At 38.2% G+C, this 25,945-nt stretch overlaps 1 protein-coding gene across 1 annotated transcript in view; it reads right to left on the reverse strand.

The window, feature by feature from the left end:
• The window catches only part of LOC128868159 (GATA-binding factor A), a 79,953-nt gene extending 66,438 nt beyond the window's left edge, over nucleotides 1–13,515 (reverse strand). Inside the window, exon 1 of the mRNA XM_054109966.1 lies at nucleotides 12,902–13,515. The gene's annotated coding sequence lies outside the window, so the exon portion shown is untranslated. The remainder of the gene's footprint in view (nucleotides 1–12,901) is intronic.
• Nucleotides 13,516–25,945: the final 12,430 nt, after the last annotated feature.

Below are 25,945 nucleotides of genomic sequence, written 5' to 3' on the forward strand. Positions count from 1 at the left end.
CAATGGAGGAAGTTATACTAATATCAAAGGTTGCTCAGGAATACCTGGCAATTTTAAATCAGCAGCATATTCAAGATCAGTCTTATATGCGCTCTGGGATATAGAGATATTGAAAAAAACTCCAAGGCAACCAGGCTAATTTATCGGCAAATCGATAAGAAAAAGTCAAGAGGATTGCTCAACCTCTCTAGAGAGAACATCTCGAAGGTCGTGGCTTGTGTCACCGGTCATTGGCTGTTAGGTAAGCGCATTCTTCTAGGCTAGGAGCAGTTTCTCATGAATACTGCAGCAGCAGTAGAGACGAGGAAGAGGGATAAATATAAGAACACATCCTCTGTTATTGTCCAGCCTTAGCTAGGAGTAGGGCCTAGCAACCTGGCAAATACTGCTTTGATTCTCTTATAAAGCTATTCTTTGTTGGGATAGATCCTATCCTTCGCTTCATAAGAGCATCTAAATGGTTCTATGTTGAAGAAGCGCTGAGGCTCCGGTGTTACAGAGTGGTACCACAACGGACTTACCTGGTCTAAGTGAGTTGGCAATTTTAAAACCGACTGCGGCAAAAACCTAACCTAACCTAAGGCATACCATCAAAAGTCTATATTTGCATTAGCGAAAAGTAAAGAGCAAATCTTTTTTTAATAGCTGGCTTTATTAATACTAATAACATTGAGCGAGTATTAGTGATTAAAATCATTTTTTTTTAATTTACTCCGTTGAAGCTTTAAGGGGTTAGGGGTAGTCAGAATTTTCAAAAAATCGAGTTTTTTTTTTTGCATTTTCTTAAAGTATAATGTTTTAAAAATATTGTGTAAAAATTTGAAGTGAATCCGACAAATACTTTTCAAGTTATTCAACAATTAACAAAGGGCGCTCGGCTGCTCCGGAGCCGATAGCAAAACTTTAAATGCGTTTTTCTCAAAACTATGTTTTTCAAACTGGTGAACACTGTAACTTAAAAACCGCTACGTAGATTTCAATAAAATTTATACAGCTTTTGAAAAACATAAAAAACTTGTGCCTGATCGAAGGATTTTTTTTTTTCAAAAATTTCGATTTTTTTTTAACAATATTTCCTGAGGCCGCCATTTTGTTCATTTAAAAAAAAAAAAAAAAGCTTCGATCCGGCTCGAGATTATCTATCAATAAAATAATTTTTCTCATCCGATTGGTTTTAGATGAATCTGCAAGGACTTGTGATGTTCACCGCAAGGGACTTCTGGAGAAACGGGCTTCACACAAACAGCGATAACTTTTGCAATTATTAATTTTTTTTTTTGAAATTTTGGTGAAGTCAAGTTAAAATATGATGTTTTTATGCTATGTTTTTATTTTTGTTAAATAAATTAATTAAGTAGCAAAAAAAAATTCGTGAAAATCATCATTTTTTCGGGCCTCTGACTACCCCTAACCCCTTAAAGCCTTTTAAAACCTTTTTATTTTACTGCTGCATGGTGTTATAAGCACTTCAAAATCCTTTCTTTTGAAATCATAGCGCACTTATTTTATTTGTCCACTTTCTTTTTGAAATGCCCATTACACATTTACACCATTACACGGGAATATGGTTGCATATGCTTTATTAATCACTTATATTTTTTTAGAGTTTTTTTTGGAGTTTTTGTTATTGTAATATTCGCGTAATATAGATTAACATTGCAACTAAAAATGCTTCCTATTTTTGCATCTATTTGCAGAATATCCACAGCTAATGGATAACCTCCTTTCCTTAACCAGAATTTGTGACCATAAATTTCCATATTTCATAACGCTAATGGCTACTGTAAATGCCAATGAAAGACATGCGACTTATGCTACATGCCACATGCAACCCGCTGCCACTTGCCACTTGCTATTTGCCACCAACCTCGCATGCTCGTGCAACTGTGAATACAGCGGTTGTCATAAATACATTAACACTTCAATTACTCAACGATGATAGACTGTTTTGCAGTAGTAATACATACAAACACACACATACACGCACATGCATGCATACTTACAAACAATAAGAAAGAAAATAGCTCGAAACTTGGTTTGTAGTTTGAGAGTAGGTGTGGCGCGCATGCTAATGTGCATACATACACACATACATACACACCTATGTGAGCCTTTGGAAGCACGCAAATATTAATGCAAATTATCAATTTCCCCCAGCAATTGAGCGCAACTACCATACACAGAGCGCGAAGTAGGGGTAGAAGGGGAGCGAGACCAAGCGGTACTGGTGCACATGGAAATTAACGCATTGGTATGCGTTTGGTACATTGCATGTATACACACACATCTGTATGTAGCTTAGTCATTCTGTATGCCTGTGTATGTGTGCATGTTTGAATTGTAAATTGCTTTTACCGGATTACGCGGTGAATTTATTAAATTATGACGACTTGGCGCTAGCGCAGCAATCATAAATTTTCGAAATGCATGCGTTCGCATTGCAGCGCCTGTCATACTTTGTGCCGGTTCAAAACTCGAATTTTTGCTTTGCAGTTGGTTTATTTTTTCGATTTTCACTCCTTATTTTGCATATCTTTTTACGTTTTAAGCGCGCAAAGAAGTTTTCCGCCTAAGTCTTTCGTTCTTTTTTTTTTCTTTTTCCTATTCCTCTTCTTTTTTTTTTATGTGTTTGGCTTACCCTCTTAGAGAAAAGCCGAAAAACTTAGCAATAGCCTCACAGTAAGCTGGATGCTCAAAGCAAACAAAGCGTGCGTGAGACAATGGAATTGTTTGCTTGTTATTCGTATCTATGTGTGCATGTTTGCGTGTGTGCATTTGTGTGCTTGAATGATGATTAGATGAAATATGTACTTGTAAAACGCAAAATTTATGAGCGAAAAGTGAAAATTATCATTAAAGCCCATCTCCCCATTCTCCTGCTCATTTCTCCGCCATTCACTTTGCTCTTTCCCTCTCGCTCACATCATCACACACGCAGGTCGCTGGGTGTTAAGTTCTTTTGTTTTAGATGTAATGACGTCGATTAGATTGCGAAACGAATGAAAACAAACAAGAATTATTAAAAATTCATGAGTTTTGCGAGGTATTTTCATTGCTTTTAAAACGATGATGCAATAACAAAGATGTGTGAAGAAGTAAAATAAGTAATAACAATAACAAATAAGTAACAATAATACAATAACAATACAACAACAATAATTTGCATTCAACCACAGCTGGCCGCCGTTATTCTGGCTTATGCTATTTTTTCTGACCGCAGCAGAGTGGGGGACCGCTTGCCAATGCGAAATACATGCATACATACATACATACGAATATGCAAATTAGTGTGATGTTTTATTTGCTTTGTTTTTTCATACTTCTTTGTTTTTTTGAGATTTTTTTTTCAATGTGCAATTTTAATTATATTGCGCTAATAAATCAGATTACTCAATGATTTGTCGTGTTTATGCGTATTTTATTATCTCCACCGATTAGATGCATAAAAGCGCTTCAAATGGCGTGAAGTTTCCGAAAACTATATTACTTTATTGTGGTTACCATTTATTGGCAGAAAGCAAAAGTATAATCAAATTTTGTATTTATTGGCCAGACATCGCAAGTTAATTTATTTGAATTTATTGTTCATAATAAATGTGTTTCTAAATGAGGAACTGAGTTTTAAACCGGAGAGCACAAGAATCGGTTTGTAATAATAAAAGCCAGATTTATTGATTTTTTGTTTGGGTAAAGGGCAAGTGAAATTTCGCCAGTGTGTTTTAACAAGCATTAATCCCTTGTGTCAGTTTGACCGGATCCAGCAATCAGCAAAACAATATTTTTACTGGAATTTTTTGTGAAAAATGTGAATTACAATGAATGTTTTTTATATTGAATTTAGTTTTAAATAAATTTTATTTTTTTATAATACATATATAATTTTTTTATTTAATACAGATTACTCTTATTTTTCCGCTTTTTATTGCTTTTTGATTTTTTGTCGCTGAGTCAAATTGAATTCTTTGCCAGAGACTCATGCGTTTTAAGTCTTCAGTGTACTGGTACTATATACATATAGGTATATAATTGGCACGTACACCCTTTTTGGGTATTTGGCCGAGCTCCTCCTCCTATTTGTGGGGTGCGTCTTGATGTTGTTAGACAAATGGAGCGACCTACAGTTTCAAGCAGACACAGAACGGCAGATATTTTTATGAGGAGCTTTTTCATGGCAGAAATACACTCGGAGGTTTGTCATTGCCTGCCGAGGGGCGACCGCTATTAGAAAAATGTTTTTCTTAATTTTGGTGTTTCACCGAGATTCGAACCAACGTTCTCTCTGTGAATTCCGAATGGTAATCACGCACCAACCCATTCGGCTACGGCGGCCGCCGTGTTAGATTAGATTAAATTAGATTTGTGGGGGGGGGTTGGACAAGTCCAAGCAAACAGTGAAGAAGAACATTGCCCTACACCCGGATAGATTACAATGCAAGAATAGAGAGACACGAGAGATCTAATATGGATGGAAAATATGGACAAAAAAATTGCTTTGAGGTCACTCTTCCGCAAGTCTTGTGTATTCATTGATGCATCTTAATAGATCCGGAAGAGCAAAATTATGAACTTAATCCTTACTCTGTACATCACAACCCAATAGTCTAAGTCTGATTCTAGAAAAAGGCGGACATCTACGGAGAAAATGCTGCTCATTGCTCCTCATTTCCAAGACAGGATAGGCATATTTGGCCGCCAATGATTCCCTTTTTTTTGTTTCTTGTTGATGGGTGAGGAAGGGTTCAAAATGGCTTCGCACTTACAGCGACCGTCGTCCTCTGCGTCGTGTGGTGTGACCGCTAAAACGATCCCTCCTCTCCTTCTAGGGAGATACCCTTCCCGGAACTGTTTTTTATACTACTTCGGGAGGGCCCAGAATAGCATCCATAAAGGACCAATTCTATACACCCACGTCTGGGTCCACCATAATTGTACATAGCTTTCATGCTATAAGCTCGTCTTCTTGTGTCTCCATCTGTGCGGCTTCACTTTGTTGCACTGTGTCGAGGTCAATCTTTTTGTTTTTGTAATGCGTTCTCGATGTATTTCATTACCGCGTTCCAGCTGTCCACATGGTAGCCATATGCTGACCACAGGTGTTGTGCCCTGCGATGACACCCCCCAGTACACTCAGGTCTTTTCTACTAAATTTTAGGGGGAAGGTCGATAATTTCCAATTTGGTTCTATCATAAAACAGTTGGCTACTCTGCAGAAGTCCAACTCAAACCAACTTCTTTTATGGGTAGACCTCATGAACTCGTCAATCCATAGTTGAATCGATGCAGAAACGACACCTAAAAAGGTTTCGGGGCCTGTGCTTACAGATCCTTAATTAGCCAGTTCATCAGCCAACTCGTTCCCTGTAATACCACAATCCCCAGGTGCATTGTACATATAATTTTTTCAAAACTTCCGCATCTTTTCTCTAACCAGGGATGAAAAATAAAATTATTTTTTTAACTTAAAAGCCGTCAAATAATTTTAACTATAATCGCATATTTGTTTTCGTACGCTATTCTGATTTCTACAATGAATTTCATTTTTCGAGTTTTTCTATTAAAATTTGTAAATTATTTTTAAAATTTGATTTTTTTTTTAACTCAAAATTAAATATTAATATTAAAATTGAGTTTTGCATTTCCGCTCATGATTTCTTGTTGATTTTAGTGTTTCTGATCAGGGGTAATGATTATGATTCTTATTCTTATTTTTTCGCTGGAGCATAATGATTATTTGATATTCCTTAAAAAATATTACAAAGTGCTAATATTTCCACTGCTAGAGTGGCCACAAATAGGAGGAGGAGCTCGGGCAAACATCCAAAAAGGTGTACGCGCCAATTATATATATATATATATATATATATACATATATAAGGCTTCCAATCCTTGCTTCCAAGATTACACACATACTTAAATATGTATGTTAATGGAAATAATACACAAAATGTAGCTTAGTGTGAGAAGTATATACATTCCTTGTTCATCGCACTGTGTCCCGAGTTAGAGAAGAGCATCTCACTCTCGTGAAAATTGACAAAAACGGTGCATGAGTCTGAAAGATGCGAAGTAAAATAGAAGGCCGTAAAAGAAAATGATTTTCAAATTATTTTATTTATTTATTAATCTTGTGTGTTTGATTATTTAAGTTATTTTACAATGTTTGTGCTTAATTCTAAAAGATTAAAAATAACATTAAAAATGGAGGTGTTTAGGGAAAATGATTTGACAAAGGGAAATAGTAGGCTGTAAAAAGTGTAAGTTGGAGGAAAAGAACAAGGAAGCATTAGAAGAGCAAGAGCTATATTTGCTTAATCACCGTTACTCTAATACGCTCTGAGAAAAAACAAAAACAACCTTTTTATAATACTCTCATCTTGCTCATTCCTTTATAAGGTGCATAGACTTTGCCAATGACAACTTAGACTTATGTGTTAGCAAAGAGAAGAGTTGTTACAGCTCTAAAAATTGAGAGCAATCGATAAAAGCAAACAATACTATATTTTTTTAAGAAGAAAAACGCTTTACCTTTATTAACAGAAAATTTCAGATTCTTGTTTTATGATACATTAGTTTTACAGACGACCTGCAATATGATGCTTAATATCAATAAAGGAAAAACTGCAAAATAATGCAATTTTAGTTAATTTTTCTGCAGGCTTAATTTGGATGGATGTTCTATAATAGTTAGGTAGGTGAAATGGTGGAGAGCATCGTACGTGCCGCAGAACTTAATCGCTCAGGCACAATTTTTTATAAGAGCGTACAATTGTTGGCGTATGCCGATGATATTGATATCATCGGCCTTAACAACCGCGCTGTTAGTTCTGCCTTCTCCAAACTGGATAAAGAGGCAAAGCGAATGGGTTTGGTGGTGAACGAGGACAAAACGAAGTACCTCCTGTCTTCAAACAAACAGTCGGCGCACTCGCGTATCGGCACTCACGTCACTGTAGACAGTTATAATTTCGAGGTTGTAAAAGACTTCGTTTATTTAGGAACCAGCATTAACACCGATAACAATGTCAGCCTTGAAATCCAACGTAGAATCTCTCTTGCCAACAAGTGCTACTTTGGACTAAGTAGGCAACTGAGCAGTAAAGTCCTCTCTCGACGAACAAAACTAACACTCTACAAGACTCTCATCATGCCCGTCCTAACGTATGGCGCAGAAGCGTGGACGATGACAACATCCGATGAAGCGACGCTTGGAGTGTTCGAGAGAAAGATTCTGCGTAAGATTTTTGGACCTTTGCACGTTGGCAACGGCGAATATCGCAGGCGATGGAACGATGAGCTGTATGAGCTTTACGACGACACAGACATAGCGCAGCGAATAAAGATCCAGCGGCTTCGTTGGCTGGGTCATGTCGTCCGAATGGATACAAACGCTCCGGCTTTGAAAGTATTCGATGTGGTACCAGCTGGTGGTAGCAGAGGAAGAGGAAGGCCTCCTCTGCGTTGGAAAGATCAGGTGGAGAAGGACTTGGCTTCACTTGGTGTGTCCAACTGGCGCCGGTTAGCACGAGAAAGAAACGACTGGCGCGCTTTGTTAAGCTCGGCCAAAATCGCGTAAGCGGTTATCGCGCCAATTAAGAAGAAGAATAAGAAGGTGAAATGGTTGGAGTGCCACTCTGACACTCCTTAAGTTGCACTAAAGCCCCGATTTGAGACCTTCAACAGGCAGATATCTACAGTCAACTAGACCTGTTGATGTAATGGAGAAGATTGATGGGATTTAGGTAGGCGCAATTGATATTGATCTCAGATAGCAATTCGCAGAGATACTTTGTTTACACTCAGCATCATCCAAAGAGTTGTTGCTAATATATATACATACATACAATATAAAGGGTTTTCCAATAACAGGTGTTACAGATGAATGTATTGCGCTATCGAGAGATGATTCACGATTTTTTATGAGCGGAATCGGATGGCATCGTGCCACACAAGCAAAGAAACCATTGATCTTTTACGGGAAAAATTTCCTGACTATGTTATCTCTCGAAGAGGTGATCACAATTGGCCACCGAGATCTTGTGATTTAACACCTTGTGACTTTTTTCTTTGAGGTCACGTGAAAGAGAAGGTCTACGCCAACAGCACAGGGTCGATTCAAGACCTCAAAGATGAAATTCGTGAGGCTATCGTGGACATAGGGCAGCCCCTTTGCAATTCGGTTATGGAAATTTCATGAAAGGGATATTGTCCTGTAAACGTGGTCGCGGTGGTCATTTGCCTGATGTTATTTTCCACTATTAACGGCATACCTTCCTCTTTATAAAGAAATAAACATCCGATCATTTATATTAAAAAATAGCATTTTTCTTTGAATATCAAAATAAGACCTCCTATTGGAAAACCCTATTATGCGGAAATCATGGTCGAACACAGAAAATCAGTTTTAAAAAGCGAAAGACCAAAAACATAAAGTCCACTTTATTTTTATAATTATCATGACTTTGCGTAAAGGTCAGGATAAAGATTTTCCTCACTTAAAATATATTTTTTATTTAGTAAAAATTAATATTTCCGTATTTAGTAAACAATTTAGATATCTTTTTTATTTCGAATAAAATTTATTTATTATAAATTAGATGCCTCATTTTGCATATATACGAATAGCGAAGAATTCTAGTCTTAAAATATTGTTACCATAAGTGATGAATCCATTAATAATTTCTACGATTCTTCGGCCAAAGCAAATTTTTACTAGTACTGCATTTGATGAACAAAAAAGTGCAAAGACAAAAAACTTTTCGGATTATCCGAGTGGGCGGCCTCTACTATTCTCGTGGTTTCAATATTTGAAGCTCTAATTGAGCGGCTGCCGTAGCCGAATGGGTTGGTGTGTAACTACCATTCGGAGTACGTAGGTGCGAGATTCCGTGCATGAAAAAACCAAAATCAAGAAAAAGTGTATTTTAATAGCGGGCGTCCCTGGGCAGGCAATGGCAAACCTCCGAATGTATTTCTGCCCTGAAAAAGTTTCTCATAAAAACCATTTGCCGTTCGGAGTCGGCTTAAAACTGTAGGTCCCTCCATTTGTGGAACAACATCAAGACGCACACCAGGAGCTCAGCCAGATACCTAACAGAAGTGTGTACGCCAATTATTTATTTATGTACCGAGAAAAAAAATCATCTTGGTCCTAAACAAACTGGTTAAATTTTTATTAAGTATTTTCGAAGCATTTCATTCCGCACTAAAGTTTCCCCAGAAAATCACAATATTCACTCCCTGAAAATTGATAAAAGCATAATAACTTAACGGACTCTTGGCAGTTTGATAACAGCTTCCAACAAGTTGGAATTTTTATTCGGTTATGTTGGTCAAACTACACATTAAAGTGCGTACCAACTTATTTGATGACTGACTTCATCTTTTCAGAAAATGAAAATGCAGAAATATTAAAATGCGACCAGGAATGTAGGAAGAAAAAGAAATGCCACAAATTATAGAGTGAATTGCATTATTTAAAATCACCGATTCCCCCAATGTGACGTCACACAAACACGGGTTCTTTCAAGTTCACTGAAAGCGGAATAGCAGTACGAGCTGGGCGCCACCTTTGTAGTCTGTAAATTGTGAGTTTCTGCACACAATTGAAAGAACTTATAAGAACTTTGGCAACTCGAGAAAATTTACGTGCAGTCGGCCTTAAAATAGACTTCTCAAAACAAAGCTCTTGAGAATACAAACAACAACCACATTCCTTCTTGAACTTATTTCAAGCGAAAATGCCATCATTATTGGAGATGCGGATGAGTTCTGTTACCTCGGTAGCTAAATAATAAAATATGGTGGCGTAGTGTCTGATGTGGTAGCACTTACTGCGTTCCATAAGCTAAACCGACTGTGGCGCTCTCGTATCCTGCCACTAAAAACAAAACTTAGAATTTTCAATACCAGATGGATCTGAGACCTGGCTCACCTCTGAGCACATAAGCAGATCCCTTGAAACGTTTGCCAGGATGTTAGGATTATATGCCGATTTGAACTGGATTGGACATACTCTCCGTAGAGAAGACCTGGCTGAACGCCCAAGAAAGTCAGCGCTGAGGACGCTCACGACAAACTTAGAAGCGCACAATCCTAATTGAGAGCTATCGGGAACGAAATTAGCCATATAGCGGCTGACAGGAATCCTTGAAGAGGCGCTGTTTTCGCCTATGCTCCGACTAGAAGCGATAATATGTGCAGAAAAATGTTTTTGTATTACGTATTTAGTAAAATTTGCCATTGGAAGCTTCAAACCTTACAAATCACCGGGACCTGATGGAATCATTCCCGCTGATTTGCAACACACAAAAGATATGATTGCACCTACACTCGCCTTAATTTTTGAGGCAGCGATACGTCTTAACTATATCCCCAAGAAATGGGCAGAAGTAAAAGTGGTATTCATTCCCAAAGGAGGGAAAACCACACATACGAAACCGAAGGACTTCAGGCCAATTGGCCTATCATCCTTTTTGTTAAAATCTTTAGAGCAGTTGCTAGATGTGCATATCAAAGGAAGGACTAGCGACGAACTATCACCTTCCCAACATGCATACTGCAAAGGCAAATCAGTGGAAACAGCGCTCCATGAGCTAATTCACACAGTCGAGAAATCACTTCACTACAAAGAATATACCCTCGCTTCCTTTATAGACATCGAGGGTGCCTTCAATAATGTATATCCGGAAGCAATTACCTCTTCGCTAGCGGAAATGGGACTAAGCAATGCAATAGTCTCGTTTATAGAACGAATGCTAACTGGGCGAACGATAAGCGCAAATTTGGGTGACACATTTATTAAAAAGTTTCCGATCAGGGGTACACCCCAAGGTGGGGTAATATCTCCACTTCTGTGGAACCTAACTGTCAATAATCTTCTACAAGAACTTGAAAAAATTGGAGGTAAAATAATATCATATGCCGATGATATTGTAATAGCAATCTCGGGGAAACACCTTCCAACATTATGTGACCTCCAAAAAAGATCTCTCAACAGATTATTACTTTGGTGTAAAAGTCGAGGACTAGAAGTAAATCCGGAAAAAACGGATCTGATACTTTTTAGTAGGAAACACAAAACACCTGCTCTTCAACAAATATTCCTAAGAGGGAAACCAGTTAGAGTAATAGAAAGGGCAAAATATCTAGGACTTATACTAGATAGGAAGCTAAATTGGGAGCTCACAGTTGCAGACAGAGCATGTAAAGCTATGACCGCAATGTACTCCTGCGGAAGGCTTATTGGGAAGAAATGGGGATTGGAATCCAGAATAATACATTGGCTCTACACAGCAGTAGTTAGGCCAATTCTCTACTATGGTATTGTAATATGGTGCGATGCCCTTCAGAAGGGTGTGAACATCAAGAAACTTGACAAGGTGCAAAGACTAGCATCTGTTCTGATGCGCCATGTCAACCACACCATCGAAATCATTATATGCGACATTAAACCTCCTTCCGGTAGATCTGCAGGCAATATATAATATAATGCACGCAGTGCGGCAATAAGGCTGAACACTCTAAACAAGTGGTCAAACACGGATTATGGTCAGGGTAAAATCCTGGCTGGCACTTTGGGGCTTCCCGGTGGACTGGTGGACTATGCACTCCCGCCTATACTTGCCATTACAGCGTTTACAACCCTCCTACCCTCAAGTGAAGAGTGGGATCGGGACAATGTGAGACAGGGCAAGTCCATCCATGTATACACAGATGGCTCAAAGCTCGAGGACAGAGTGGGCGGAGGTGTATATTCCGAACATCTGGGGATCTCCTTCAGTTTTCGGCTCCCCGACTACTGTAGTGTCGTTCAGGCTGAACTGATGGCAATAATAAAGCGGCTACACTGATACCGACGCAGGTTTACTATTCTGGGTAGACAATTTTTTAATGAGAGATAGGGGCAAGCTCCCCACGCGGCATCACAATGGGCTATGAGCATGAGTGTGTCCCACAGGACAACCGCTTCAACCTAATCTAACCTAACCTAGTTCTTCTTAAAATTGTCATTTAAAAGTATACATTTATTTATAATAACTTCTTACAGACAAATTAGCAATTTTACTTAAATTAGGGCATCGAGTTCAGAGTATCAGTAAAAATTGTTTTAGGCAAAGAAAAATGAAGTAATACAAACAAAGAAATAAAATAAAATAAATTTTGGCAAAGTACAGGGTGCACCATTTTTTTATGCTGCATGGAATTATCGAATAACTTTGACAATCGATTTAGAAACTTTGTTCTTTAACTAAGCTTGCCCTTTTATAACTTTTCTTAAACAATTTCCGAAAAACAATATCGATACCTTTATTGGGATTTAGCTCTTCGATTGCTTTTGAATGGCACTCGCTTTTTTTGTAATATTTTTTATTCATAAAGGCCTTAGAAAAAGTGGTCTGGTTGAGTCAAATCTGTTATTGAAGAGATTGTGGTTATCAGTCAAAATTACAACCACACGTGCCGGGAACCTCTAACACCTTATATATCTAAGTACATTACTCCGCGCGCATTTTGCCATTTCGCACCGTCTTTTGGGAAATGAAATTGTCCATACCTTTTTCGCGCATTTACGATAACAAAAAGAGCTCTAGTTTTCTCCAATATTGACTATGCTTCTGAGAAGGAATGGCACAATAATGGCTTTTGAATGGCAGTTGTAAATAATTTTAGGATTATCAAGACCCAAAAGCAACAGGTCGCATTTTTTCCGTATGCAATTTGTCGGTACGTTGAATCTATTCCTCTGAATTCATATATAAAATAAATATTTAATAACTCCGTTTGGTTGATAATTGTCAAAGTTACTCAATAATTCCATTAGCCAGCATGAGACGCGCACCCTACATTTAGTTTGTACGCATCTAGCAAATAAATGTTTAAATTCAGTGATTATGCAACTTACCACAAACAAAGTCAGTCGATATCAAATTGCTTTGATAAATATTCTTGTACTACTTAAAGTTGTTTGCTTTCCTTTTATTGTGCGCGATGATTAATTCCTTTGTTACTTTATTGCGTTGACATGACTCACTTATGATTTTATTTAATATTTGCGGAGTCTTAATTTATGCCGAAGTCTTCACCAAACATGTGCAGACAATTTTGCTTTTTTTTTAGCCTTAATCAAACACAAAGTTGTATATAATTGTTTTTGTATGATCACTGTTATTTCGAAGTTCTCTATTATTTCAAAAATCACTTTTATTGATCGCTGCAAGACACCACACACTGCTACATTGACCAAATAAAGGAAATATTAAATGGCGGAAAACGAAGTAATTAAGTTTCTATTTTTCATTTTCATTGTCTGGGAATAACTAAGCAAATTGTATGTCTGTATATTTGCTAGTGAAAAGATGAAGAATTGTATTTAAATACAAGCAAATCCCGTTAATATTATTTAAGCACTTATTGTTAGTCAACAATGTAGAAGTATATGTAAGTATGCAGCTATACCACGCGCGAGACGAATGGGTGATTATCACCAAACTCCGATAGGCTAACCGTCAGAGTTCACTCACGCGGCGGCGCTGTTAGTAGCAAATGCAATTAATCAATTCGTCGAGAGCACGAGCGCAACGTTCGAAGAAAGAGCAAAAACAATCAATATGAAATCCAAAACAAAAAATACACCAATACAATGAACCGTAGGACAACCACAATTGGGAAGAAGCTAGACCCGAGTTATTAAGTAGATAAGTAAGAGACGAATACTCGTAAGTACAATTATGCTCGTTGACTCGTTTTCTGCGTAATTATGAGAGTGTTGTTAGTGATGAAGATAGCGATGGCTGCTCGTGTTGCTGTCGCTGTGACTTTGTTGCTATTTTCTGCTGTGCAGCAGGAGTTTGACGTTGATGATGATTAATTACTTAGGGACGCACATTGCTAAAAGAGCACACAACACACATATAGTGAGTACTACTTTGCGTTGTGTGGGTGGAGAAACCGTTTAAGATAAGGCAAGTTCAGTGTGTGATTTTTTATTGATATTTAATACAATGTATTGCAGTTAGTCATTAGTAGAGTGAGACTCAGTGTCACTCCCAGCGCAATAGGCGTGTACTGTTCTATAGTTCTAGCGATGGCGTATTTATGAGCTGAGGCAGTTATGATAAGGAAATATTACTTTATAGCTATTTTCGATGTGCATAAATATGTGTAGTAAAATCGGAGTTGTTTAAGGTGGTGCAAAATTAATCATCCTTTTTATTTAATAATTTGTCTAATTTTCTCACTAACTAAAAATACAAAAATTATTTTGGATGATGGAAATTATTATTTTGGCGCAAAATTAATCATCTAATTTTTTTTTTCTTTTTTTAATAATTTCTTTTTACTAAATAAAAGAACAAAAATCATTTTGGGTTATGCAAGTCTTTATTTAGACCTTTGCGCTCTCCATTGCTTGTCTGTTTGAATACTGCAGGTGGCTAGTTCACAAATGTCAAATATAATTGACGTACGACGCAAGTTGCAAAAATTATAAATCTTCCGAAAGGGATATTAACTTTGCGCTACCTTATAAAATTATTTATTTTAAAAAACTTGCTGCTCATTTGCCCACTGCTCACTGCTTATATATAAAAAAATAAGTGGTGCGTATACTTCTGTTAGAAGTTTGGCCGAGCTCTTTCTCCTATTTGTGGTGGGTGTTTTGATGGTGTTTCACCAATGAAGGGAATTTCAAGTCGACCCCGAACGCCAGATATTTTTCATGAAGAGCTTTTTCATGGCAAAAATCACTCAGAGATTAGCTCTTGCCTGCCGTGGAGCGACTGCTGTTAAAAAAAACTTTAATTTTGGTATTTCATGCGAACCCACGGACTTCCGAATGGTAGTCACGCACCAATCCATTCGGCTATGGCAGCCGCTCACTACTTGCATTTATCAAAAAAGAAAGTTTTTTGTTTACTGGTCATTAAGAAATTATGATTTTGTTTTATAACTTGATTTTTCTCAAATTTTTGTTTTCAAGAATGTTGTTTTCAAATGACTAAGTTTTCAGACAAATTACTGTTTTTTTGTATCTTAATAACACTTTGTCTAATCAAGTTTGTTTTTAAGTTTTTATACATACATATACCTATAAACGATTTTTGAGCTACTGCGCTGGAATTTTATGAAAAGTTTTTGTTGATGATTTTGATTCCTTAATATGTATTTGCATAATATTTGCCTGATATATGCATATGTATGCATGTAATCCATTTTGTGGCGTCTAATAATTTCTTAAGTAGTAAGTCGAATAATTTAAAACATTTCTTAGTTAAAACGCAGATCGTAGTGTCAGTTTGTTTTTTACAAAAATAATGAAAGAAAGACAGAAATAATCGTAGCGGGTGTAGAATGAGATTGCCCTCCAATCTGATGTTTTGCAGGGGCTTAATTTCTATTTCACAAATCAGTTTCCATTTCTTGGATGTTTGTGGCCGCTCTTGTGCACGGCAGTTGCAATTACTTTTATTAAGTTTCTGCTTTAAATTTTTTTATTAAACAATTTTTGAAACTGTCTATGTCTATATTTCACAACTTTCTGTTTGTCGAGTTGACTAAAGCGTGAAGAATACATGGAGATGTTGATTAATCAGTTTAAATGATTTTTTAGTTTAGTTTTTAGGTCGCCGTAGGGGAATGGGTTGATGCGTGTCTACCAATCGGAAGTGCGCGGGTTGGAAATTCCGGGCACGAAACACCAATTTTATGCGTATGTCTGCCATTAAAAAACTCCTTCTACTAAAACGACCATCTGCTGCTCGGAAGCGGCATAAAACTTTAGGTCCCTCCTGATGGAACAGCATCAAGACGCTAGTCACGAATAGGAGGAGGAGCTCGGCGAAACATCCAAAAAAGGTACTCCCTCTATGAATATAATTAGTTTTAGTTTTGTTGTATGCATTTGTTGTCATATTGAAAATAATTTTAATTAATTATATTTACGTATTTAGAATTACTTTTAGAAAATTTATTTGCTACTATTTGTATTGTTATTAAATATAACATTTAAATATGTATATCCTTCAGCCAATACGAATTTCATGTGGATTAATTGGCAGTTTATCGAAAATAGTTTAATGTGGTTTTATCCATTCTTTTTAAGTATTTTGTAGTAAAAACTTTTCGTTGGCTTCTCAGATTTTTCTTGTAGTGCGCCAGAATTTAAAAAAGTAGACTCTGCTTTGCGCTATCGCTTTTGACTGAGTATTGTTTTTATCTGAATATTTACGTATATGTACATACATACGTGTGTATGTATTTTACAAGTTCGTAAAGTCTATATATCAGTGGCAGTTGTTCCGATCTTATCACCAACACTTAAGAAGACATACATATACATATTTAAATGTGTTGTTACTGACGTATTTATATATTTTTTTAATTTTTTTCTATTATTTTGTGTTTTTTTTATTTCACCGCCGATTTTGTCAAAAATGTATCAATTATACATATTTACGAATAATGTACATTTTAAATTGGTTCTTGTTGTTGCTGTTTTAATATTAAACAAGCCTACCGGAAAATCTGATATGGTCAAATATCAATAACTTTTTATTGTTAAAATATCATTTAAAATTCTGAGTGATCAATAAAACGATTTTTATTGTTTTCCACGCACACACACACATACACACACGTTTTTTCAATTTGCGTCGGCTAATTGTATATTTATTCAAGCGCGCGGCTCCTCCGCATTCTGTTATCGACAAACTCGAACTCGAACTGCTTTTGCTGCCACTGGTCGTTTGCTGTTGGCTAGCGAAAGCAGTTGGCGGTTCGCATTGAATAAAAGAATTAAAACAATACGAACCTATCTATGTATGTATGTATACACAAATGTGAATTGAGAGCGCCGCACCGTTTGCCGCAATCATTTGAACGAACAAAAAATTGTTTGGAGTTAAGACGCTAACACGCACGCTAACCGCAAAAGAAATAAATAATAGTAATACAAATAAAAAAAAAAAAAAACAGTATAAAAAACAACTACACGCAATGTATTGAACAAGTTTTCTACCGAACCAACCACACGAAAAGCAACCACAACCGCCGGTTATCGATGGGGTTTGTGGTGTTGTTAGTATTGCGACCGTAGTCTTCGTCATCCAAGATGGAGCCGAAGAATAATATGTAAGGTTAACATAAAACAACAACAACAAAAAAAAACGACTTATAAAACGAGAAGCCCCTTAAGAAAAGTCCACACTGGCAAAGAACAAAAGAATAACAACAACTACTTCGCTTTTCTTTACGGGTTCCCCCAAAAGAGACCACGTCTTTGCAGCCCTTCCGGTTGAGCCAACCAGCTGCCGGCATTGGTGTTGCCGTCAGACCCGTTCGCGCTCACGCAGATTAAATTAAACTCACAAAACAAATATAAATGCGCACACATACATTAAGAGCATAGCATCAAATATGCATAGCATATGTATGTGTATGCAAAGCGAAGTGGGTGTTGCCGCATTCGCTTTCCACTTTTCTCTCGCACGACGCTTTGCGTTTTTGGTTGGCTCACTCTCAGGATGTCTTTTTTAGTTGAGTATTTTTTTATATCACTCGTTAGCCATATTTAGTGAGATTTTTCGTTTAGATATGAGGTTTTGAGAATCGAAATGGATGTGTGTGTGTGAGGCGTCACTGCGTGATGGGGAGAATATGTGAGTGCGAGTGTGGCGCTCATATCTCGCTGGGGACTGCCCACTTTAGTTAGGCTGATAGTGTGTGGTTCTGTGAATGCTACTGAGTATCATTGATAGGGTAAATATGTTAAATGTGGCTAAAGAAAAAATGTATATGGATTTTTATTCAATATTTTGTACGCAGCCTTCATAATTTATGTGTTTGAGGGCATACTATGCATATGCTGATATGTGGTAAATTGTTGCTAGTTGCATTTTTAGTTCCAAGTGAATTTTGCGTTCAACAACAGGTGCATTTCATGGATGGTACGGAACAAACTTCGAAGTTGGCGTGTGAAATAACACTAATGTGAAATGATATCACACAGAGCAACTATTACATTCAAATTACACGGTAAGTTAAATCTGTTTGATGTTAGATATACAGTAGAACTTGTCTATTTGTGGAAGATAGCTCCAGTTTACCATGTCGTTGGGGCATTGTATGCTATCTCAAATTTTACATAAATTAAGTAAAAATAAATCAAATTATTATTTAATAGCCCTAACATCAAAAATTGAAATAAAACAATAGAAATTTCAAGATATATTTATAAAAAAAATTTAAATATTGCTATTGAATGTTAAGAAAATGGGTTTTGTGCGAGACAAGTATGAAAATCAGTTTATACTTATTAAAATCAGCTTGTTTTGCATATTAGTTTGAATCCATTCACGGATACCTGGTGAAATTTTAATATTTCTTGCCAAAGGTTGTAAGTTCTGAGGGATAGAAATTGTTAAATATGGCAATTATTTCAGACTCTGAAAAAAAGTAAGTGGGGGTGAAGTTATTGCGCCTCAAGAGCAATGGGAGGAACACTTTTTGAAATATCTGTCCACGTTGCATAAATTATAACATATTAAAAGAATGCCCATTGGACTGTAAGTGCCTAGTGCCAACCCATAGGTTGTGTGTTCGAATCCCACGTAAAGCACGGTCCTCGCACTTTTTCAAACTTATCCACATTCCCTGTTTGTAAAAAATAAAGAAATATAAAAAATATTCCTGCAATTCCATTACTCAACCCCAAAAACTTACCCTTCCCATCCTTACTCCCGCACAATAGTCTGCGCATTATTTGCACTGCGGCTGCTAAACAAGCAAAAAACAAAATAAAAACACACAGTTACTCATTGCATCAGTGGCGCCAGCAAGAGGAAGCAGGCAACCGCGATAAAAGCGCAGACACTCAAAATTTAGCGAAGCCCTCAACCATCTGTGCGATCCTTCTGCCTGAAAAATGTGAACCACAGATGGCGCTCCAAAGCAGTAAGAAGGCGTTGCTCCTATGCAACGACAGGTGGGTATTCCCATTACTTAGGACTGGTAGCGCAGGCTAATCACCTACTCTGCCAGAAATCAAAACAGGCTAACGAAACCAACGTAAGACTGAGTCTTTTCGAGGCGCTAGATGAGTGAACAAGGAAAAAAGTGGTCTGGTTCGGGGGAAAAATTTGCAGGTTTGCAGTTACTTTAATATGATTTTAGAGTAATGAAAATGTTCGTCCTTTGCATTTGGACTGCTTGTAAAAGAACGAATGAATGATGCCACCATCAGCGAAGAAATATGACGGGCAAATCAACCATTCGACTTTGCTTAAAATTAGTCGATATTTTCAGATCTGCAGTATTATATGGTGTAATTCCAGCCGAGCTGCAATTCTGATATGAAATTTGGGGCGCCCCACCTAATGAAAATCTTCGCAAAGTGCTTAACTAATGGTTATTTGCAACGGCTTGTAAGGAGGTCAGGTCGCCATTTGGCAGAAAAATTTAAGGCGAAAGGCTCAAGGTGTCAATGCAATTACCACACAAGCATTGGATAGTACTTTTTCTCTTTTTTTCTTTTGTGGAGGAGGAAAGCATCGAAAGCCTATGGCCATTGTGGTCGTAAGTGTGGGGAATGATAAAGTACTAATTTTTTTAACCTCTTTCTGCAAAACCACACAATCCCATTGGCCTGGAAACATAGCTACACGATTCCTATCTTCAAAAAAATGCGATAAGAAACTGTTAGATAACTACGTGGCGAATAACCTTGCTTAGCTCCGAGCTAAAACTTTTTACTAAAATATCAGCTGACTATATTGCAGAAACTGGCATTGCAGAAGAGCAACAAAGATTCAAATGGAACAGATCGATAGTAGATGCCATCTTTATCTTGCGTCAATTCGTCGAAAAAGCTTTGGAATATAAAAGAAACCGCTTTATATGTTTTATTGACCTGACAAACGCATTTTATAAAGTTTTGCTTAATGATGTAATTAAAATTCTCGAAAAACTCAATATTGACAACAATGTTCTGGCAGTAATTAGAAATCTCAACACCGGAAACACCACTTTCGTCAAAATTAATAATGGAATACCGGCCCTAATACCGGTGGCAACAGAGATAAGGCGAGGTGACAGCTTAAATCCTATCCTATCCAATCTGATTATGGACGAGATAATACCTACTGTAAAATCTACCCGAAAAAACGGAAATGAAGCCAAGATAATGTGCTACCCGATGACGCAGTTATAACAACGGACAACGAAGATGACCTTCAGCGGATGTTGTATGCCTTATAGAATTCTGCTTCTGCATTTAATGCAGATATCGGGAGCCACGGCGAAGAACATGACAATATATAAATAGCCGCTCAGGTATAAGCTCGTGGTATATGGAAAGAGTATCGAACAAGTCATGGAATTCGGTACCACAATCACAGGACAAAGATTAGAGGGATATGCGAAACGCAAAACAATGTTAAGTGGCGCCGAAGGCGAAGAAGGGAATGGAAAAATCACGTGCTACGCATGTCCGACAATAGGTTGGCCAAATCAGTAATGACGAGAAAGCCGATAATTAAGAGGTCACCCGGACGCTCTCCCAAACGCTAGAATAAGTGTTGGACATGCAGCTCTATCGATACCTAATACTATTTTGCATACAAAATAATCCAAACAAATTGCATCCCTTGTACGAAAGTGGTTGGAGAACAAGATTTAATCCTATAATAAAGAAGAAGAAGAATGGCAAAATTGTATTTCATACTTAACTATTCCATTCGCATTCATAAAGCAATCAAAGCATGGGTTTTAATATATTACAATATTTAATTGTCATAGCGCGGCCAGAATGAGGCACAACTGGAAGTGCTTGCTTAAAATCTCCATCTATAACCGGCGTCATACAACTGCCTGGGTATGGTCGACTCGACATTTTTACACTAGCCGCGGTACTCACAGAAGTTAGGTGAGCACGCGACGAGGTTAAACACACAACAATTTATGCCTTACTTGTAGAGAAGGAAACTGCTTTTCACTAACTTTTCAATTGTCCGGCGTTGTCACGAGTAAGATGACGAGTTTTCGGTAAACCATTACGAGTATTCAAACACGTTGAAAAAATTTAAGGTTTAGCATCAAAGCCTCTTCTTTTCTCTCTACACACAATGAATTGGCTATAGGAAATACTGTAGGAGAAATGTTGCATCGCCAAGCGGCGCCAAAAGCAATTTAAGCTTCACCCAGTTTTGGAAGCACAGCCATTCAAACAACATCGACGTAACCGGCGTTGACCACAACATGCATCAGCGAAAAGCTGTGGGCTTTCCATAACGGTTTTCACAATTTGCAGCATTTGCGCAAATAGTTTGTGCTCTTGCAGATATTCGTCGGAAAGCTGTCGCATAGAAGCGTACTAATAGCAGAAAGTGGCCTTCTTTGTTTTCTTCCTTATCGCCCTTAATTCAACAAGTTTCTACGTTGTCGTCTTTCCGTATTTGGTTGCAAAGTTCCGATTCAATGGTGCAATTGGCCATCGTTTTAGAATAATAACGCCCAGCAAAGTCCCACTTTTCAACTATTGCACCTGCACTCACCGCTGAAAGAGCTCCATTAAAATAACGGGAATGTGATTCTTGTAATTTCTTGTTCGTTTATAATTTCCCAGTAAAATACCTTTTTTACTCGTATTTAATGCTAATTGCGCATATGGCGAAAGTTTATCCCAGCTCTCGATCTTTAGCTCCTGGGCGATGCCGCTGAAGTTCGATTATTTCTGTGATCTTATCGACATTTTTCACATTAGCCATCTATTCTTTAACATCAAGAATGCCATTAATAACACCCTGGAACTCACCCTGGAACACATAACAATGGATTTATTTTTCCCCAAACCAATATATAAGTACTTGGCCCTGCCATAAGTTCTGTTGCAAGTTAGGTCCGCTATTGATATGAAATTATAATACTTTTTTTAATGAAGTTAGTTTTATTTAATTATGTAAATATCAAAAAATCTAAATTTTCATTCGAAATGGTCACCATTTGCTTTTACACAAGCCTTCAAATCATTAGGTCATTCAGCTATTGCAGCATGCATGGTTTCCATGGTTATTGACGTCGCTGCTCGAACCGAAGATTGTTTGAGACTCTCCAAATTTTTGTGAGGCCGTCTACAGGCCAATTCTGACCACAAACTATAGTCCAATGGATTCACATATGGTCTTCCATACCGGACAATCTTTTGCGGTTATGAAACCAGGAATGTGGTTCTTTTGCCAATGCTGGGTGGTTTTTGCCTTATGGGTTGGAACGGAATCTTGCTGGAAGATCGAACGCTCTTCACAGAAAAAAAGTACTGCTCAACTGCTTCACCGCATCTTCAAAGACAACCTTCTGTTATATACTTTTGCTCCGGTCTTAACCACTTTTTCGCAGAACTGAAGAGATGTAACGCCTTTACAAGACACCCCATCCCAAACCATTGCGGAGGCTAGATGGTGGCCTCGCTGCACCCTTGGAACAATATTTTTTGCGTCTTTAGAAGTTCTAGCATAGATTGTGTTGTTTTGCTTTCTAAAAACTTCTTCAACAGTGAACTTTTCTCATCTGTGAAAAGAATATTTTCATGGCCGTTGACCGCGTGCCACCGAAGAACCTGCTTGCATCTGTCGAGTCTAAGTTTTTTCAAGCGCGTTGTTTTTTCAAAGGTTGACCACTTGAGCGACAGAAGGTTTTCATGTGAAGATCATCTCTAATTAGTCATTTCTTTGGACATGATTTTCTGCTTTCTAAGGGGATTTCTGCGAATTCTTTGTCAACGACATTTATGGCTGCACTGGTTTCAAACACACCACTTCTTTTTCTGTAGTGCAGTAAACAAACCTTCTCGAAATATTCAGTTTTTTCAGCAATTCGTAAATCTCACTTGCTCTTTTGTAATACCATCACAGCAATTTATGGCAAGACTAACTCTTTTGTTCATGGTCGAAAATCAGATTGTAACAAATGGGGTGATTTTTATCATTTTAATATTAAAATGGATTCTGACTATGAAGTTTCTGCTGCTATGTCAAATGCGATGCTCAATTAAGCCTCCTGCAACCTCCTCTAAAAATAGAAAAACCCACATATTGCCTCGTCCTGCACAACTGAGTCAATGCACGATTTAATTTAGTCTTTTGGAGCCTGTGATTATTTGGGAAGCATTTGGGGGTAAATACAATAAAACCAGAGAAAAGTCATAGCAGAGTACAGCAGAAAGGTTTCCAAAACAAAGTTGCCCAACTTAAAAACTATATTTCAAAGTGTTAAAAAGGAAAGAGCAACAAAATCTGGTCAGGCCGTTGGCCGTTTTGAAAAATTTATGTAATTTTACTGTCAACATCATCGGTCATAAAGCATATCTTCCATATTAACTTTGGATTTGTGGTGCAGTGAGTTCAACTAATTTATTACAAGTTCGTTCGCGTATACGTTCATAATTTAACTAGTTGCATTCGCAAGTCATCGTAAAAGTCGGTGCTTAGAGTTTGGCGGCAAGATGGGATTAAGAAGAAAAGAAAGATTTCCGGGATCAGTAGAGTTGTGATCAACAGAAAACTATACTATTAAATATAAATAATCAGTTTCAACGAATTATGTGCTTTCTAATAGCCATATATTTTCTTTAAATCACTAAGGCACAAATAGAAAGAAGCTAAATTTTCTCCGACTAGCTGGTCTTCCCATCAAAGAAATTTGCCGATAGCAAAGGATACTAATAAGCAATTTTCATTTGATAAACTAACTTGTTTCAAGAAGCATTTTACAAAGTAATCACTACTCGCTCTCCATAAGGTCTGCTACCGTTCTGCGTTTTAAACGTCTTTGAGAAGTATTCAGCCGAAGTAAGCTGTTTGTGAGCTGTGGCAAATTGCTTTGTTTTTTTTTTTGTTTTTTTTTTTGTTTGTCACGAGACTAGTGGCCTTTCCTGGTGGTGACCCTTCCAAACATCGACCATCCGCGTCTACCTCTGTAACACACCTCAGCCGCTACCAGGTCTTGGCAACAGAATTGCTCAAGACCCTTCAAAGTGAGATGGGATGGAACTATAAGACCGGTCCTAGGTCTACTAGAACTCCTGTCATATAATAACGTGGTCCCTTTCAACGCGCTTAAGCCACAGAGGCGGCTTTGTGGGGTAATGTGTGCAGCTGGGTAAGTCTACTACTTAGTAGTGCGGTAGCGGCTTTGGAATGCTGCAAGTTAATCTGCGTCACCGTCAAAGGACGGAAGCTACAGGAACCGTCCGAGCCAATCATTTGAGAAAGACGTGAAAACGTACCATCCCAAAGAAGAGACTCAGATAGTTCCCGTACCGGGAGCCCATGACATCAACACTGGCTTCATCCTCTCGCACCACAAGACCAGCCACTTCCTTTCCTTCCAGGTTTTTGCTCTTGGTGTACGAGAGGACTCTCCAAAGCCTCGCGCGGATGCCCGGATTCTGGGCACGTAGACAGGATAGGACATCCGCCGTAGACAGATCTGGATCCGGAATCCAGCAGATGGCTTTCCTGAAGGGTACACTCTCTTCGCCGTGGACTGCGAAGCGAGTGGTCCCATGGGGGCACGTTATTGACCACGGTCCCGATCCACTTGAAGTTGGCCAGAGACGCGCACGTCACTTTTGTGGTGCCGTCCCTTGTCTCATAGCTCTTCGCGTTGGCTTCAGGACCGAAGGCAATAACTCGACGCATCAGCCGACTTTTGCAGTATTTGATTTCTGCATCCATCAGCTGATGGTCGGCCTCCAGTTTACCAATCACAGCCACAGGTCGTGGGCCAGCAGTCTTCCCGCTCTAGGATGGCTTGGCCGCACCCTTGGATGTGCTTGGGCAAAGGTCCAGCTCCTCTTCCTCCATTAACGAAAATTTAGCCGGGCAGACAGCTGTTCGGACTTTTTGTCGACTCGCCGATAGGGCGCTAAGGCCGCGCTCGTATCTTGGGGGGTCGTGGCTCAGTCATTAGCGGCAGCTGCAGGGCAGGGTGATGTACTGCTTTCAGCCACCGTCCTTCTCCGCTTACCTTGAGAGCGAGACAGCTTGGGAGCGCTCGTGCCCACCGAGGTTTCGGTAGCTTCCGTGGGTGTCACTTTCGCCGACCGAGGTCTTTTGGAAGACACAGACGCAGAAGGGCCGGCAGAGCCACATGAGGATTGCATGCGCTCTCGCTCATAGAGCTGAGAGACTTGGGTAATGGTTTGGGCCTCCAGAATCCATGCGCCTGTGACCGAAGCAAGTGGATTGCCACTTGTGTGGATTCCACTTGGAGTAATATTCGGGACTCCTCCCTAGCCTGTTTGGTTCGCGGATGGCACCCTGATTCTATGCCAACTTTGAGTCATCACACGAGTGTTGAACCCATCCCTACTCGTGTGATGTCAGGGCTTCCCTATCCACCACCTGGGACGCGACTTTTGGTGCTATAAATTGAAATTGGTGGTAAATGGTCTTAGAACTTGAAAGCTATAATATTTACGCCATTTAGCACTACACTAAAATGGTTTCCTATATCATTCGCGTCCACAAATGTATTAATGTTGCTTCTTTAATATTTCGGCTCTGACGCCAGAGCTTAAATTTGAAATTTTATTTAATAAAAAAGAAGTTATATTGACGGTTCCGAAATCTCAGCTACAGCAGTCCCATAGAATATCGGATTAAGTAAACATAAATTTGTCTAAACCCTGTGAAAATTACCACTGAGAATTACTTGTTTAGAAACCCTAAAAAATGCTAAGGTGCTTTGTTTTTACTCTCATAATACCTTCAAATAAAATGGCTAGAGGAATTGAATAGCTGTTTGCAGTATAACCAAAGTATTTTACACTCATACATAAAAAACATGCATATATACATAATACATACATACATACAAACATATATACATGAAAGTCATTTAATTAAAGAAATTTTTTTTGCCCACTAACGATGTAATAAAATTTAATAAAATG

The sequence above is a fragment of the Anastrepha ludens genome, chromosome 2 (assembly GCF_028408465.1).
Source record: "Anastrepha ludens isolate Willacy chromosome 2, idAnaLude1.1, whole genome shotgun sequence".
NCBI lineage: Eukaryota > Metazoa > Arthropoda > Insecta > Diptera > Tephritidae > Anastrepha > Anastrepha ludens.